Source organism: Mirounga angustirostris, unplaced genomic scaffold (genome assembly GCF_029215605.1).
Source record: "Mirounga angustirostris isolate CCGP_5_RB_7025 unplaced genomic scaffold, mMirAng1.0.hap1 SCAF_9, whole genome shotgun sequence".
Classification (NCBI taxonomy): Eukaryota; Metazoa; Chordata; class Mammalia; order Carnivora; family Phocidae; genus Mirounga; species Mirounga angustirostris.
This window is the reverse complement of record NW_026991717.1, coordinates 79,867,962-79,885,870: the sequence shown is the minus strand read 5'-3', so window position 1 is coordinate 79,885,870 and position 17,909 is coordinate 79,867,962. Positions and strand designations below refer to the sequence as shown.

Below are 17,909 nucleotides of genomic sequence, written 5' to 3'. Positions count from 1 at the left end.
GTCCGTCCCTAGGGGAGGGGCGAAGGCCCGGGGTCAGCGTCTCGGGGCCCCCGCGGGACTCGGCGTCAGGGGTGTCGGAACGAGTTAGGACGGCGGCTGGGCCGGTGCCTGGAGACGCGCGGGGTGAGCCCGGGGTTCACGGCGCCGGCCGCGCAGGCTTGACTGCGCGCCGGGCGGGGCGGCTGCCCGACGTGCGCGGCCAGCCTCACCCGGGCGAGGGAGGGCCGGCCCCCCGCGCGGGTTCCGACGGCGGAGCTGCGGCCCTCGCGGAGGAACCTGGGCTCTGCTTCGAAGCCAAAGCGGCTGAGGGGGCGCAGGGCCGCTGTCCGCCCAGAGGCCTTGCGCCCCCGGAGAGCTACCAGCTCCACGCGGCCTCAGAACCAAACTTGCCAACTTCGTGCTCCCGTGGAAATGGAGTTCCTACTCTAAAGTAAAAGCAACCTGGGTTTGGCAATGCGTGCCTGGTATTTTTAGAAACCCTGTCAACTGATTGGTTATTCTTTCGACCTTAGGGATCCAGCCTTCCGACTTGGTTTCTGCTGGAATCGGATTTTCCCCAGCGGGCTCCATTTACCGTAATGGGTAAGGCCACGCTTCTGAGGTGGCCCGGGCCCCTCATTGTATCTGCCCTTTCTTCCTTTCTAGATCAGGAAGGATTTACGCTTGATTGCCTTTCCAAATTCCCAGACCTGTGGTCTGTTGTGATTGCACAGAATCTCCGATTTGGTAATGTGTCCTCCCTCATCCTGGTAACTTTTAACAGGTGGAAATGGGAGAAAGAGCGGAATTCACAGGGAGTGTGACAGACAAGTGACTTCCATGGCAGCCTAGGAACTACCTCCAGACCCAGGAGAGGTGGCAGGATGCTGGTTTTTTGTTTTTGTTTTTGTTTTCCAAATAGTTTTGTGGTTTTTTTTGTTTTGTTTTATCCAAAGAATAGCATTTTATTTTAGTCCAGAAAATAACCCATAATTTACATGCCATAAAATCCATCCCTTTTAAGTGTAAAATGCATGATTTTCAGTGAGTTTACAGAGTTGTGCAACCATCTCCACAAGCCAGTTTTAGAATATTTCCGTTACTCCCAAAAGGATCCCTTGTCATCATTGACAGTTCCCTTACCCACCCTCAACCCTGGGCAACACTGATTTGTCTCCTGTCTAAGCATTTGCATTTTATGGACATTTTCTATAAATGGGATGGTACAACTTCTTTGAGCATAGTGTTTTTGAGGCTTATCCATGTTGTAGCATGTGTGCCTTCCTTTTTATTGCTTAGTGGTATTCTCACACATTTGTATTAGGAAAGAAACATACCACCATCACCTGGAATCCAAATATTGTAGTGGTTTTACAACTATTCTCTCCATCTGGAATGAGTCAGTATTTGTACCAGGCAACTGGGGAGTGCTGATTTCATTCCCTTTACTATTTGAATGTCTTCTGGAGAGAAAGAGACTCGTTAAATAACATTTGTTGGCTGGAAGGTTTTTTATTCTTATTTTCATGGCTGCTTTAAAGATTTAATCTCTTCCATGGCAGAGAGTTACCCTTTTCTTAGAAACCCAGTAATCTAGCCACCTCCCCTGATATTTTTCTTGGGAGAAATTTCAAGCCTTCAGGACTATTAAAGCTGTCTTTTTCATTATTGCTTATTGGGTGTTCTCAACCAGCGTTGGGTAATCGCCTCCCAATTAGGCTGGGCAAATTGTCATGATGCTACATAATGAGGGAGAGTTCACATCCTGGAAAAAAGCTACCACTCCACAGCTCAGCAGGCAGGTGCCTGAATGGCCAGAGGGGTGCATGCTATTCAGGACTCCCACAGGGCACAACCCTCCTGTGATGTAATTTCACTGAACCGTTTGGCAGAGTCAAAACTATGCAGCTATTTCCATGACTGACCCTAAGTCTGTGACTATTAAAAAATAAAGGAAATATCTCATTGAGTTTCATGGTTGTTTACCCAAAGATACAATTTTAATTATTTTGTTTTGAAACATTTAAGAGAAGTTATTCTTCGCTTATTTTTCTGGTTTGAAAGGCCAACCAAGGAGGGTGGGGGAGTGGGGATGAGATTGCTCATTCTCACTTAGTTTGTATCTCATACTCACCATAAGTAAAATGAGGAAAAACTATCTGAACTTGAGAGGTAGTTTTATCTGCTGTGGAAATGTCTGGAGAGGGAAAAACAAAGAAATCTGGGTGTGTTTGACTTAAAAAGACAAATTGTTAAAATTACAGTTTTGTATTCAATTGGGTGACATTTCCGGTTATTATACTCCTGAGAGCCTGGTTAGTTTACCCTGCTTTAATTAAGACAATTTGATATTCAATATTTAGACTAACTCCCTGCAGGGCAGTGGATTCCTAACTGGGCTGCACAATGGAATCACCTGGGGAGCTTTAAAACTGTATTGAAACCTGAACGCCATCCCTGAGATGTAATTGGTCTGGGATGGGACCAGGGTATTAGAACTTTTTAAAGCTCCCAGGTGATTCTAATGGGCTGTCCAGGGTACGTAATACTTAGCTCAATGTTAGAGGTTAAGCTAATAATTCTAGTTTTTCATTATCCTTTCATTAAAATTCCATCAAAAATATGCCTACTGTATTTCCCGGATAAAACATGGAAGCATCTTTTGGCCTGATGGTTGTTTAAAGACAGTCCTTAACAGAAGAATTGAAAACTCAATTTCAAAAGTAATTTTTCCCAAGTATGCTGTTTGATCTAACTTTGTGTGGAATGGGCTGACCTTGTTAAGGGAGTGAACTACATCTAAAACTAATCCCCTAGGTGGCATCTTTAGGCTTCAGGATGCTGCTGACAGCTCAAAAGAGTTTCTCAAGAATGGTATGGTTATCTGATTAGATTTGGCTCATTACGTATATGGATAAGCTCTTAGTTTACAGGTCCTCTCTCTGTTCTGTTTTTACCTAAGTATGAATCTGGTGTCATCTGGAAGTTTTTATACTTTCGTTGTTGGTCTTTTATTTTTATCTTTAAAAGGAGTATCAGTCCTGTCCCACCTCCTACACTAGTTTAGCTCCCTTTTAAACTTACTTAGCTAATACAATACATAGTAATTTGGTTTTATTTCTGTTACAGTGACCTTAAAGTGAATTTTTTCCCTTTAGGAAAGTGTACGTTTATCCTGAAGTATCCCATAGGCTCTTATGGTTGGTTGTAGACCATAATCACTTTGAAAGAAAGCTCCCATCACCTATGTTATTCTACTACATTGATGTTTTTTGCTAGATCTAGTTTTTCTGATTGTTTTTGTTCACATCTAATACTAAGCAAGTATGTACATCCAGCCTTTTGGTTTTTGATGATTTCTAGCAACGTAATGTCTACAGCTTCTGAGGAGTGAAAATCAAAGAGTTGATGCACACTAAATTCTACACCTGAAACTAATATTACACTGTATGTTAACTGGAATTTAAATAAAAACTTGGAGAAGAAAAAAGTTGATTCTGAGATAGCCCTATGACCACTAGAAATCACTTTCTTTTTCTGGAATTCACTTTCCTTTCCTATAAAGTGAAGGGGATCAGACCAAGTGATTGGAAGGGACCTTCCCCTGGCCACTTGCTGTGATTGGGCAAATGCTCCCCAGGCATATATTGGCTTTGAGGGTTATGCCATCTCTCTGGCGTCTGGGAGGCCTTAGGAAACACTGGCTGCCTCTCAGCTGTCCCTCTGCTGTTCCAGGACCCATCCTTTCTTAGCAAGTTCTTTTCACCTCTCACTGCTAAACTATGGAATGGATCACATTTGCCCCTATTTAAAAAGAAATAATAGAGGTCACATTGGCCACTGAAGTGCCACCGAGACTTCCCTCCTGAGCAAGGAAAGCTGTGACAGGGAACATAAATTTGTTCTCTAAGGCCCAGCATACATCCCATGTAAGCTTCTCAAGATCAAGAGTCTTCCTCTCTTTGATCTCTCTTTGATTGCTGTACCCCTAGTTCCCAGTACAGTGTCTGGCACATAATGGGCACTCAAGAAATATTTGTTGAATGAATGAATCAATCACATTCTATCTTATCATTTGCTCCCTTGTAGTGATATTTATTTATTTGTATTTTATTACTATTTTTTTAATTAAGCTCCATGCCCAAGGTGGGGCTTGAACTCACGACCCTGAGATCAAGAGTCACATGGTTTACAGACCAGCCCGCTGTCTCCCTCTTGTACTGATTTTTAAAATCTTTTTATTTTAGAACAGTTTTAGGTTTACAGTAAAATCAATAATACAGAGTTCCTATTATCTCACGCCCAATTTTCCCTATTAGTGACATCTTGTATTAGTATGGTATAGTTGTCACAGTTAATGAACCAGTATGACACATTATGATTAACTGAAGCCCATACTTTATTCAGATTTCCTTAGTTTTTACCTAATGTCCATTTCCTGTTCCGGGACCCTATACAGGATACCACATTACATTTAATCTGCACATATTTACTTAGACTCCTCTTAGCTGTGAAGCTTTCTCAGATTTTCCTTATTTTGATGACCCTGACAATTTTGAAGAGTACTGGTCAGATATTTTGTACAGTGTCCCTCAATGGGGATTTGTCTGATGTTTTTCTCACCTTAGGTTGAGGTTATGGTTTTTGGAGGAGGGCCACAGAGGTGAAGTAACATTCTCATCACATCATATCAAGGGTATGTATATCCTATCAACATGAATTATTACTGTTGACATTGACCTTGGTCATGTGGCTGAGATGGTGTTTGTCAGGTTTCTCTACTCTAAAGTTACTCTTTTATACCCCCTTTCCATGCTGTCCTCTTTGGAAGGATGTCATGATGTGCAGCCCACACTTAAGGAGTGGGGAGTTATGTTCAACCTCCTTGAGGGCAGAACAGCTACAAAAATTATTGGGAATTCTTCTGCAAGGGATGTTTGTCTCTTCTCCCCTATTTATTTACTTACTACTTGTTTTTTTATGTGTGGTAATTCTTCTTCTAAAGGCTATAAGCTTCTTCAAGGCTGAGACTATTCCATATGCTCCTCTGTATTCCCAGTGACTTACACAATGCTTTGGAGTACAGGTAGAAGTTCAGTCACCAGTATAAAGGATGGTTCATAGCTTCCAGTCCTGGCAGCTCTCTGCTGATGACTTACTCTTCCTTTTTGCTGCAATATTTGGGCCAGAAAGTTGCCCATTTGGCTCTTGGCAAAGGTGTAATAAAAATGCTAATAATAATAGTGATCCTGGCACTGTGTTAAGCTCTTTATACATGTCCCCATAAGAATTTTTGCAACATAACTGCAAGGTGGATATCATCCTAATTTTATGGGTGAAGATAATTATGTCCAGACTGATTATAAGACATGTTCCGAATCACACAGCTAGAGCACAGAGCCAGGGTTCAAATCTAGTTCTCTAAAGCCCATGCCCTTAACCACCAGGTTATACTATTGTTTTATCTCATATTAGCCAAGTAAATCCATAAGGAAAGCCAGAAGGTCATGGAAGCAACAAAGGCTAGAAGAAAATGGTAAAGGAAGAAATAAATCTGAGTGGGAGGGGCTGGTGTATGACCTTTGAGATCTGCTGTGAAATTGGTACATCCAAGAGAAGCACATAACCCATAGGTTAGCATAACAAGATAATCATAAAATATGTATTCCAAACACAAAGATAGCAGATTTTGCTCATATTCTTAACATTCAGGTCAAACTAATTTCTAAAATATATCCATATGGAGCAAAAGCTTAATGTGATTCAGTTAGCTTTTAAGATAGATGGGCATTAGTGATGATCCTAAACCTTTTCCTCCAGAGCTCCATTTTATCATATACATACAGTAGAATTATTCTACTGTTTCCCAGGAGATGAGGTTGATTTGCAGTGGGTGGTCAAATGATAGTGACAGTAATGGTTATTTGAAGTCATTGATTCAATGGCTTGTTCGGGCATTAGATCTGAAATAAAATATCTCTACATGTGGTTCTGGGGAATTATACATGGACACTGTTGCTAAAATGTGAAGCTCACATAACATTCTCTCCTGGAACAAAGAGTATAAGCTAAAAACAAAATGTTTCCAAATAATTATAAACAGTGAAGGCCAATTCCTTCATTACACATTAATATTTATTTTATTTAATTTTTTAGCTTGATATATATTTATTTTTGGTAGGATTATATACTTTTTAAAAAAGCTTTTATTTAGGGCGCCTGGGTGGCTCAGTTGGTTAAGCGACTGCCTTCGGCTCAGGTCATGATCCTGGAGTCCCGGGATCGAGCCCCACATCGGGCTCCCTGCTCAGCGGGGAGTCTGCCTCTCTCTCTGACCCTCCCCCCTCTCATGCTCTCTATTTCATTCTCTCTCTCAAATAAATAAATAAAATCTTTAAAAAAAAAAAAGCTTTTCTTTAATCAACTGGTGCTCATCACAAATGTACTCCTTAATCCCTATTACCTATTTCACCCATCCCCCCACCACTAGTTTGTTCTCTAGATTTATGAGTCTATTTCTTGGTTTGTTCCTCTCTCTTTTTCCCTTTGCTCCTTTGTTTTATTTCTTAAATTCCACATATGAGTGAAATCATATGGTATTTGTTTTTCTCTGACTGACTTATTTTGCTTAGCATTATACTCTCTAGCTCCATCCACATCATTGCAAATGGCAAGATTTCATTCTTTTTGATGGTTGAGTAATATTCCATTGTGTGTGTGTGTGTGTGTATCTCCCACATCTTCTTTATCTATTCATCAATTGTTGGACATTTGGGCTCTTTCTATAATTTGGCTATTGTAAACAGTGCTGTTATAAATATCAGGGTGCATATATCCCTTTAAATTAGTGTTTTTGTAACCTTTGTGTAAATACTTAGTACTGTGATTGTTGGATCATACTGTAGTTCTATTTTTAACTTTTTGAGGAAGCTCCATACTGTTTTCCAGAGTGGCTGCACCAGTTTGCATTCCCACCAACAGTGTGTTTGAGTGTTCCCTTTCCTCCACATCCTCACCAACACTTGTTTCTTGTGTTGTTAATTTTAGCCATTGTGACAGGTGTGAGGTTATATCTCACTGTAGTTTTGATTTGCATTTCCCTGGTGATGAGTGATGTTGAGCATCTTTCCATGTGTCTCTTGGCCATCTGTATGTTTTCTTTGGAGAAATGTCTGTTCATGTCTTCTGCCCATTTTTAAATTGGATTATTTGTAGGTTTTTTGGTGTGTGTTGAGTTGTGTAAGTTTTTTATATATTTTGGATACTAACCCCATACTGGATATATCTTTGCAAATATCTTCTCCCATCCCATTGATTGCCTTTTAGTTTTGTTAATTGTTTCCTTCACTCTGCAGAAACTTTTTATTGTGATGTAGTCCCAATAGTTTATTTTTGCTTTTGTTTCCCTTGCCTCAGAGGACCTATCTAGAAAAAGTTGCTACGGCCTATGTCAAGGAAGTTACTGCTGCTGTTCTCTTCTAGGATTTTTATGGTTTCACGTCTCATATTTAGGTCTTTTATCCATTTTGAATTTGTTTTTGTGTGTGGTAAAACAAAGTAGTCCAGTTTTATTCTTTTGCATGTTGCTGTCCAGTATTCTAACACTGTTTGTTGAAGAGACTGTCTTTTTTTTCCATTGGATATTCTTTCCTGCTTTGTCAAATGTTAGTTGACCATAAAGTTGTGTGTTTATTTCTGGATTTTCTATTCTGTTCCATAGATCTGTGTTTCTGTTTTTGTGCCAGTACCATACTGTTTTGATCAGTACAGGTTTGTAATATAACTTGGAAGTCTGGAATTGTGATCTCTCCAGCTATGCTTTTCTTTTTCAAGATTGCTGTGGCTATTCAGGGTCTTTAGTGGTTCCATATAAATTTTAGGATTGTTTGTTCTAGTTCTGTGAAAAATGCTGGTAGTATTTTGATAGGGATTGCATTAAATGTATAGATTGCTTTGGGCAGTATGGACATTTTCACAATATTTGTTCTTCTTGGTGCAGTTGTAAATGGGACTGATTCCTTGATTTCCCTTTCTGCTGCTTCATTAGTGGTGTATATAAATGCAACAGATTTCTGTACATTTTGTATCCTGCGACTTTATTGAAATCATGTATCAGCTCTAGCAATTATTTGATGGAGTCTTTTGAGTTTTCTATATAGAGTATCATGTTATCTGCAAATAGTGAAAGTTTGACTTCTTCCTTGCTCATTTGGAAGCTTTTTACTTCTTTTTGTTATCTGCTGAGGTTAACACTTCCAGTACTATGTTGAATAACAGAGGTGAGAGTGGACATCCCTGTCTTATTCCTGACTGTAGAGGAAAAGCTCTGTTTTTCCCCATCAAGGATAATATTAGTTGTGGTTTTTCACATATCATCTTTATTTTGTTGAGGTATGTTCCCTCTGTTCCTATGTTGTTGAGGGTTTTTATCATGAATGAATGTTGTTCTTTGTTAAGTGCTTTTTCTTCACCTTGTGAGAGGATCATATGATTCTTATCCTTTCTTTTATTAATGTAGTGTATCACATTGATTGATTTGTAAATATTGAACTACCTTTGCAGCCCAGGAATAAATCCCACTTGATCATGGTGAATTATTCTTTTAATGTACTGTTGGATTCAATTTGCTAGTATTTTGTTCAGACTTTTTGCATCCATGTTCATCAGAGATATTGGCTTGTAGTTTTGTTTTTTAGTGAAGTCTTTGTCTGGTTTTGGAATCAGAGTAATGCTGGACTCAGAGAATGAGTTTGGAAGTTTTTCTTCCATTTCTATTTTTTGGAATAGTTTGAGAAAAATAGGCAGTAACTATTCTTCAAATGTTTGGTAAAATTCACCTGTGAAGCTATCTGGCCCTGGACTTTTGTTGGCTGGGAGATTTCGGATTACTGATTCAATTTCTTTGCTGGTTATCAGATGTCTGTTCAAATTTTCTATTTCTTCCTATTTCAGTTTTGGTAGTTTATATGTTTCTAGAAATTTTCTTCCAGATTGTCTAATTTATTGGCATATAATTTTTCAAAATATTCTCTTATAATTGTTTGTATTTCTGTGGTGTTGGCTGTTATTTTTCCTCTCTCATTTGTGATTTTTTTTTTTTTTTTTAGGTCTTTTCTGTTTTTTTCTTGATGAGTCTGGCTGGAGGCTTACCAATACTATTGAATTTTTCTAAGAACCAGTTCCTGGTTTCATTGATCTGTCATATTGTTTTTTAAAATTTCTATATATCATTTATTTCTGCTCTAATCTTTATTATTTCCTTCCTTCTGCTGTCTTTAGGCTTCATTTGTTGTTCTTTTTCTAGCTTTTCTAGATGTATGGTTAGGTTGTTTATTTGAGATTTTTCTTGCTTCTTGAGGGAGGCCTGTATTGCTATAAACTTTCCTCTTAGAACTGCTTTTGTTGCATCCCAAAGGTTTTGGACCATTGTCTTTTCATTTTCATTTGTTTCAATGTATTTCTTTATTTTTTCTGTTATATCCTGGCTGATTCATTCATTGTTTGGTAGAATCTTTTTTAACTTCCATGTATTTATGATCTTTCCAGATTTTTTCTTGTGGTTGACTTCTAGTTTCATAGTGTTATGTTCAGAAAAGATGCATGGTATGACTTCGATCTTTTAAAATTTTTTGAGGCTTGTTTTGTGGTCTAATAGGTGATCTATTCTGGAGAATGTTCCATGTGCACTTGAAAATAATGTGTATTCTGCTATTTTAGCTTGGAATTTTCTGAATATATCTTTTAAATTCATCTGATCCAGTTTGTCTTTCAGACCCATTGTTTCCTTGCTGATTTTCTGTTTAGATTATCTGTCCACTGATGTAAGTGGGGGGTGGTATTAAAATACCCTACTATAATTGTATTATTATTATTGATTAGTTCCTTTATGTTTGTTAACTGTTTTATGTATTTGGGTGCTCCCACACTGAGTGCACAAATATTTATAATTGTTATATCTTCTTGTTGGATTGTCCCCTTTATTATGATATAGTGCCCTCTTTGCCTCTTGTTACAGTCTCTGTTTTAAAGTCTAGTTTGTCCGATATAAGTATTGCTACTCTGGCTTTCTTTTGACACCCATTTGCATGATAAATATTTCTCTGTCCCCTCACTTTTGATCTGCAGGTGTCTTTAAGTCTGAAATGAGTCTCTTGTAGGCAGCATATAGGTGCATCTTGGTTTTTTAATTTATTCTGTCACCTATCTTTTTTTTTTTTTTAAAGATTTTATTTATTTATTTGAGAGAGAGAGAGAATGAGAGAGAGAACATGAGAGGGGAGAGGGTCAGAGGGAGAAGCAGACTCCCTGCTGAGCAGGGAGCCCGAGGTGGGGCTCGATCCTGGGACTCCAGGATCGTGACCTGAGCCGAAGGCAGTCGTTTAACCAACTGAGCCACCCAGGCGCCGCTGTCACCTATCTTTTGATTAGAATTTTTAGTCCATTTACATTCATTGTAATTACTGATAGATATGTATTTATTACCATTTTGTTACTTGTTTTGTGGTTGTTTTTGTAGTCCTTCTCTGATCCTTTCTTGTCTTTTTCTCTTTCATGGTTTTCTGGTTTTCTTTAGTGATATATTTGGATTTCTTTCTCTTTATTCTTTCATAGTAGCAGTTTTTGATTTGTGGTTACCATTAGGTTTGTGTATATCATCTTCTGCATATAGCAGTCTATATTAAGCTGATGATTGTTTAAGTTTAAACCCATCGTTTACCCCTCCTCATGTTTTAGGTATATGGTGCCATATTTATTTTTATTTCATTTTATTTTTTTAAAGATTTTATTTATTTGACAGAGACAGAGACAGTGAGAGCAGGAACACAAGCAGGGGGAGTGGAAGAGGGAGAAGCAGGCTTCCCGCTGAGCAGGGAGCCTGATGTGGGACTCGATCCCAGGACTCTGGGATCATGACCTGAGCCGAAGGCAGCCGCTTAATGACTGAGCCAACCAGGCGCCCATATGGTGCCATATTTAAATCCTTTTATTTTGTGAGTTCTTTGACTTTCTTTCTTTTCCACTCAAAGGGTCCTCTTTAATATTTCTTGCAGGGCTGATTTAGTGGTTATGATCTCTTTTAGTGTTTGTTTGTCTGGGAAACTATCTTTCCTTCTATTCTGAATGATAGCCTTGCTGGATAGAGTGTTCTTGGCTGCAAGCTTTTCTCATTCAGCCCTTTGAATATATCATGACACTCCTTTCTGACTTGTAAAGTTTCTGCTGAAAAATCTACTGATAGCCTAATGGGGTTTCCTTTGTAGGTAACTATCTTCTTTTGTCTTGCTACTTTTATTTATTTACTTATTTTTTGTCATTATATTTTGTCATTTTAATTACAATATGTCTTGGTGTGGCTCTGCTTTTGTTGATTTTGATGGGAGTTTTCTGTGCCTCCTGGATGTGGGTATGTGTTTCCTTCCCCAGATTAGGGAAGTTTTCAGCTATTGTTTCTTCAGATAAATTCTCTGCCTACTTGTCTCTCTCTTCTTCTGGAACTCCTATAATATGAATGTTATTAAGTGTATATTATGTTATGGAGACACTGAGCTCCCTAAGTCTCTTTTCATGTTGCATAATTCTTTTTTCTCTCTTTTGGTCAGCTTGATTACTTTCCATTACTCTGTCTTCTAGGTCATTAACTCATTCCTTTGCATTTTCCAGTCTGCTGTTCATTCCCTCAAGAGTGTTTCTCATTTCACTTATTGAGCCCTTTATCTCTGCTATGTTATTCCTTATCTCTCTGTTAATAGTCTGACTGATGTCCTCCACTCTTTTCTCAAGTCAATGAGTATCCTTATGATCATTGCTTTACATTCTCCATCAGCCATGTTACTTATATCTGTTTCACTTAGCTCTTTGGCTGTGGCCTTGTCCTTTTCTTTTCTTTGGGACAAATTCCTCTGTCTTCTCATTTTGTCTAAGTCTCTGTGCCTGTTTCTGTGTTTTAGGAAAGTCAGCTACATATCCTGTTATTGAAGGTAATGGATTTATGAAGAAGAGGTCCTGTAGTGCCCTACAGTATAGTGTCCCCTATTCTCCAGGCCCTGAGTGTCTCCAATGTGTGCCATGTGCACTTTGCTATTGTGCTGCTTGATCCTTTAGGCCAGTCATCTGCAGAGACCCTCTTTGCCTGCTGGGGGCAGTGTTTTGTCCCTGGTCTGAATGTGGTATGTTTTAACTAGGTGTGCTCTGGTCTGCTTGTGAAATGAGACCTGTTGTCACCACTGCCAGAACTGAGACTCTGCAAATCTCCCCTGTTGGGAGACATGATGTGAGCAGGGGTTTGGGCCGACTTCTGAGGGGGAGGTCTGGTGCGCTGGGACTGAGGTAAGCATGACTGGGAGGGGCAGTTCCACCAGAGCACAGAGGGCAGGGCTTGGTGTAAGCAAGTTAGGTATTGAGTGTTGGTACTGCACTTGTTCCCATAGGTGGCCCTGTGCTTATGTTGAGGGACAGCTGAGGGAAATGACACTGGCCAGTTCCTTTGTTCCCAGAAGGGTCACTCTATGAATGCTGCCTCTCTGGGACATGCCTCAAGAAGAGCAAATAACCTCTCCACTATGTGCCCCAGGCACTCCTCAGATTGCTGTTTTCATGCTGTATGTCTGCAGGCTGTTTACCTTGTCTTCTCTCCAAGAGCAGCCCCAATGCCTCCAGGCTCTCCCAGAGTCAAGCCCACTGACCTTTAGAACTCCAGGCTTTAAGCCCCACTGGTTGAAAGAACTCACAAAATTCAGCCTCTCTTGCTTTCTAGGCCAATTGCTAAGGGGAGTCATCTTTCCCATGCACTCCTCTGTGTGCTAGTCTGTTTCTCATCCCTCTCTGCAACCATGGCTCCCTCTCCACAGCAGCCGCCAGGATCTACTTCTCTCCCAAATCACGTTTCCACACTTCCTACCTTCTTTGGTGTGGCTTCTTTTCTACCTTTAGTTGTAGAGTTTGTTCTGCCAGTCTTCAGGTCAATTCCTGGGATAGTTAGGATTATTTAATGATTATCTAGTTGTATTCATGGGATAAGGTGAACCTAGGGTCCTTCTATTCTGCTGCCATCTTCCTCTCCCTTATTATGCATTGATTTTAAAAAGTCAGGCATGAGAGACAGCTCCTTGAAATATGCCATATATGAATTGAAGTATTTAATAAGACTTAATTCCATCCCTAGTTTTTACTGCTCTGCTATGATAGTATTTTCATGTAATAGAATAATTGTTGAAGACATTTTAATATTTTGCAAATTTCGGCTGCAATAAAATATGACTCATCATTATTAATGTAATTTTAAATAAGAAAAAAACTGCTTCTGGGAAAACTATCCTGATTGTAAGATGCATACTAATTTGAAAGGTGCTAAAATATAGATAAAATATGCATCAATGACTTGTTATTACTAATTCTAAAGGATACAGTTTTACAATAAGTGACTCATAAATATAAAAAAATATTTAAACCACATAAAAGGAAAGGGGGGCACATAAAAAAGCAGGGAATACTTGAATTTAGCTTTGAGTTTCCTGGAAGGCTAGACAAAAAAATATTTTATATTTTATGTTTTTATATTTTATATAAGTGTATATAATACTATTTATTGAATGATTAAAAGGATATCCTCCTCAGAACATACATTTTTTCTGGAACTGAGTTATAAAAGGAATGCTGATTTGGAACATCTGTAAAGAGCTGTAGACAATGTAAAGGCCATTGTCTTCAACCACAACAGTTTTAAAGAATATATAAAATGCTTTCATTTGACAGTTTCTTCAACCTTCGAAAGCAGAAAGCATGATTGAAGATTTAGCCAATATCTTCAGAAATTTTAAAGTAAAATTTATTTAAATTGCTTAGCCAACATTTCACACTAAAGAACATCTTTAATAGGAATGCTACACCAAGTATGACAAACATAGCAATGAGATTTGCTGAGCTTCATTTTACCCTGAAAAGCCACAATTATTTGAAATTTAATTGGTACTGAAAATCATTTTCATGGATGGCAGAAGAAAAGCACAAGTTGTAGCTGTTTTTAGATTGAGCTATTTAAGATCAACAGTGTTATAATTATAATAAAAGCTGTTACATGACCAAAGCTAATTCAGATTATGCCTTAAGTCCATGAGTTGTATTTCATGTTTTACATTTCTTTCCTTTTTTAAAAAGGTACTATAGAAATTTTCAAAACATATGCAAAAAGTAGACACAATATTATAGTGAACACTTTTTTTTATCTATTACCCAGCTTGAACAATGATCAATTTATGGCCCTTTTTGTTTCTTTCATGCCCTTACCCCTGATTCTTTTGAGGGAATCCCAGATAGTATAATCTTTAATCTTTAAAGATCTTTCTCTAAGATAAGGATTCTCTTTTTAAATATAACCACATTAGGATTGTCATACCTAAAAAATTATTAATTCCTTAATATCATAGCCACTTAGGGTGTACATTGCTTCAGTTGTCTTATTAATTTTGTTTATAAATGGATTGTTTGCTGAATCAAGATCAAAATGAGGTTTATATTCAGAGAAGAGACAAGAATGGCTCCTTTTCTATCTCTGAACATTCACGTCCTCAACAATATGGACTGAGTGCCTACAGTGGCAGGCGCCATGCTGGCTGCTGGGGAAACAAAGATGAATGCAACAAAATTCTGCAGTCAAAGAATGCATCATCCGCTGCATGGGAGGGAGTAACCCCATGCTTTTATTTGTAGGGAATGCTCAACAGCCCTCATTCCCGGGAAGTCCTTTTATATTGAATCTAAATTCCTCATTTGTAGCCTATTTCCATTCTTTTTGTTTTTAGTGGACAAGGAATAGTATCACTGCAGACTGTTATGACCATATCTATTTTTGGTTTTGGGGGGGTGAGGTTTCTTTGTTTTTACTTTGTTGCTATTTTTTGCTTTTGTTTTTACTTTTCTGCCTTTCTGTAATCTCTTCTGCTCTCTTCCCACTTGTCTGCTGAGTATGTATGCTGTGTAACCGTGTGACTATAAGACACTGAACCACACAGTTATGTGGAAGATGTAAGATGTGTGTCTGCCCAGGGGGATTAACACAAAATGGCTGATTTGACCAACAATCCTTGAACTTGTCAGTATTTCCTTAGAAACAGTGGGGTTTGAGTTAGAATTCAGAAGAGATGCTTTGTAGTGTGCAGAGTATAAATAATATCATCTTAATGTTTTTAAAATATCTTCACATCAATTATTTCTTTATCCTCTCTATAATCCTATGAGTTATAAGGACAAGTATGATTATCTTTATTTGGCAGGTGGGAAAAATGCAGCACTAAGAAATTATGCTGTATAAAGAGTACATACAAAGATAGAATGAGGCCAAGAAACACATCGACAACAAGACAATAATAGTAGGGGACTTTAACACCTCCCTCACTGAAATGGACAGATCATCTAAGCAAAAAATCAACAAGGAAATAAAGACTTTGAATGACACACTGGACCAGATGGACTTCACAGATATATTCAGAATATTCCATCCCAAAGCAATAGAATACACATTCTTCTCTAGTGCCCATGGAACATTCTGCAGAATAGATCACATCCTAGGTCAGAAATCAGATCTCAACTGATACCAAAAGATTGGGATCATTCCCTGCCTATTTTCGGACCACAGTGCTTTGAAACTAGAACTCAATCACAAGAGGAAAGTCGGAAAGAACTCAAATACATGGAGGCTAAAAAGCATCCTACTAAAGAATGAATGGGTCAACCAGGAAATTAGAGAAGAATTAAAAAAATTCATGGAAGCAAATGAAAATGAAAACACAACTGTTCAAAATCTTTGGCATGCAGCAAAGGCAGTCCTAAGAGGAAAGTATACAGCAATACAAGCCTTTCTCGAGAAACAATAAAGGTCTCAAATACACAACCTAACCCTACACCTAAAGGAGCTGGAGAAAAAAATGACGACTTTGGAATGTATTGTCACCCACTAAGCATTTATTGTGTTACTACAATGGACACCGTGGTTGTCTGTGTGACATTCTTATCACCTTCCCCCATGCATAACACCTGTCTACTGTGTCTCCTCAGTTTTACACACCAGTGCATGGCATTCACCTGTCCACAGTGTCTAGTTCAAGGGTGTCCAGAGCTGGGACTCTTGTTCATTGTGAGATGTCACGTTCTCTCTTCCCTGGATGTTAAGGAGAAAGTGTGTTGTCCTGGCAGCTGCTGACAGGCATCTTACAATGGTGGGGAGATGACAGCCTGAGGGACGGCAACATATGGAGTAAGGCAGAGTCCGTAGAGCTGCGGAGAGGTCTAGCTGGATCTTACGTGCGTAATGCCTGAGGCTTACATTTCCTATGGACTTTTAGGTACAGGTGCCAGTGAATTCCCATTATTATTTAAGGCAGTTTGAGTTCAGTTTTCTTTATTTTCTGCATAACATCTTCTGATATGGAACTTTTAAATTCATTTACTTCTCTCAAATTTGGGGTTACTGATTTCACATTCAAATATGAGCACCTGCAGGGTACTGGCACAGCACTGGGTACTTTCCCTTTTGCCCTCATGACAACCTTATGAGATAATACTGTTACTGAATTTCCACTTTTCAGATGCAGATACTCAGGTTCTGAGAGATTGTGACTTCTCTAAAGACACAAAACCTGTAAACAGCAGTAGGGTCTGCATTTGAGCCTATTGAAAATACCATATTATATCTATTTATTACAGGAAAGAAATTAGAGATAAAAAATTCAACTTTTAGACAGTTAGCAAGTAGTCACTCATATTTGTGAAATACTTTCTATATCTCCAAAGCGTATCTGAACCCATGTTACCACCATGTTGATGAGTATCAGCTGTAGGTGCTGACTGATACAGAGGCCAGACACAGAGAATACCTAGGAAATGAGTCAAGGTGTACTTATCTAACCAATGCTGGTAGAAGAAGGTGCTACTCAGTAAAAACAATGTTCTCCAATGACAGACACAGTGTGTAAGCCTCTGGGTCTTCCGGAAATGGCTTCAGTATCATGGTATAGGATTAAGTCTGAATGAGTGAGGAGCACATTGGGACTTGTAGGAACTGTCACGTAGGAGTAGGCAGAACCCTCCCCCACCCCAAGCCCAGCTGGATCTTTATGATCAGAAATCTTGGTATTATACAAAATGACCATAGAGACTGGTATAAAATAAGCATCAGCATACCATCTTTATTTTTTGTTTCCATTTTTAAAAATGTGAAACATTCTGCAAATTTGCATGTCATCCTTGCACAGGGGCCATGCTAATCTCTGAGTTACTCCATTTTCAGTAGATGTGCTGCTGAAGCAAGCACCACATCTTCTTTTAACGTATCTATTCTCCCTAGGCTAGCACAGTCTGGGCTAGGACCTTTCTGGTCTTAGAGCTGCAGAATTAGAGCAAGGGTCAGTTACCCTGATGTCTCTGAGAACCTTATAAGCCCTTAGGCTAGCTATAAATCTGTCAGAGTGATGATTATAATTTTACAGATGAGAAAGTTAAGTAAGTGTGTGGGGGGGGTTAAAATTATTTGGCCTCCAAGTGCATTAGGCGGTAACCGAACTGAGTGAAAACTAAGGTATTTTGACCGGCTCTTCAATTCTTGTTTAACTAGAATGCATTAGCTTTTCATCCATGGGAGGTTACCTCAGCCAATTTTGTTGTAAATGAAGCCCAGAATAGAAATTAGGAACATCATTGGAGGGCCAGGCTGTGCCTTTAAGTATAAAACCCAAAAAGAGTAAGCCTGGATGTGTTTGTAGTAATTCATGTTGAAGAGTTGGTAACGAGACTAGACGCGTAGTTTAATCAGACTGCCTGGTGGTCACCCAGAACAGACACGCTGTGACGCCTGTTGACACTAATATGGAAAATGGTTGCTTAGTCAAGGGAGGGACTGTCAGTCCCAGGACAAAGCTGATTTCCCAGCATGGTGAGGG

The 17,909-nt window shown here is 38.9% G+C and overlaps 1 long non-coding RNA gene and 1 other non-coding gene across 2 annotated transcripts; one reads left to right on the top strand and one right to left on the bottom strand.

Moving 5' to 3' along the window:
- The first annotated feature begins 27 nt into the window (after window positions 1-27).
- Window positions 28-15,708, top strand: LOC135361604 (uncharacterized). Its single transcript, XR_010405135.1, has 3 exons — window positions 28-582; window positions 4,608-4,675; window positions 15,249-15,708. It is a non-coding gene; the product is annotated as an uncharacterized LOC135361604 (long non-coding RNA).
- Window positions 15,709-17,180: 1,472 nt separating this feature from the next.
- Window positions 17,181-17,284, bottom strand: LOC123862587 (U6 spliceosomal RNA). The gene has a single exon (XR_006795288.1). It is a non-coding gene; the product is annotated as a U6 spliceosomal RNA (small nuclear RNA).
- Between the last annotated feature and the right edge of the window lie 625 nt (window positions 17,285-17,909).